Consider the following 1,137-nt stretch of genomic DNA (forward strand, 5'->3'; position numbering starts at 1 on the left):
TAAGTTTTGATATATTTACGGTAGGAAATTTACAAAATATCTTCATGGAACATGATCTTTACTTAATATCCTAATGATTTTTGGCATAAAAGAAAAATCTATAATTTTGACCCAAACAATGTATTTTTGGCTATTGCTACAAATATACCCCAGCGGCTTAACACTGCTTTTGTGCTCCAGGCTCACATTTGGTAACACTTTATTTTGATAGTCTCCTTTAGACATTCTCTTGATTGTAAGTAACTTTGCCACTCCATGTCAACTAGCAGTCATTAGAGTATTAGTAGACTGTCTTGTAAACTGTCTTGAAATAAACTTTAGTTTGATGGTTCCCTAACACACATTCAACTGACTATAAGTAACTTTGCAAGTACATGTCAACTTATTCTACTAACCCTAACCTAACAGTCTACTAATTCTCTAACGTTAACATGAAGCTGTAAAGTTACTAAAGTGGACTATCAAAATAAAGTGTAACCCATCTTTATGCTGTCTGTTTTTTGTTAGTAGGCAAAATCTTTTCAGTCCTAGTCTTCAAATGTTCATTCAGCAACAATAATCCAGTGCATTAACTAATTGTTGCACCGTGTCATGCCATAAGAGCACGAACCCAACGAACCCAACTGTGTGCATGGGAAATAAAATGTTTTTAAGACAGGTGTGTTATATTTGTGGCTTTGATGGCTGACTTTGTAACAGTCCTGTCTAGCTTTGCTGTGTCCTGTACAATACAAAGCAGAAGTGAAAGTGGGAATGGGAAACAGACCCCTGGGATGTGGCTGTGCAATGGGCCACCGGTGCAATGTGTTTCCTGAGGGACCCAATCAAAGGGGCTGCTTCTACAATGTTTCAGACATTTCCCCCCTTCATATAAAGCTTTCTCTCGTTTCCCCTTTCTAAAGTTAAAAATAATGTTTGGGCCCCTTCTTCAAAAAAGTGACAAGACCCTGTGTTGTTGCAAAAACTGTGATCCAAACTCTCGCAATATCCGCTATTTCACACTTCATGCTGGAAACAGCCTTAAATTCTGCACAAACCACATCCATACATTACACTTTTAGTGATGTCCACACTATTAGTATATGTTGTTGATGCATAATATCCATAAATGTCAAGACTCTAATAAAATGTGTATGC

This window comes from Sinocyclocheilus anshuiensis, unplaced genomic scaffold, assembly GCF_001515605.1.
Source record: "Sinocyclocheilus anshuiensis isolate Anshui unplaced genomic scaffold, SAMN03320099.WGS_v1.1 scaffold207, whole genome shotgun sequence".
Taxonomy (NCBI): Eukaryota; Metazoa; Chordata; class Actinopteri; order Cypriniformes; family Cyprinidae; genus Sinocyclocheilus; species Sinocyclocheilus anshuiensis.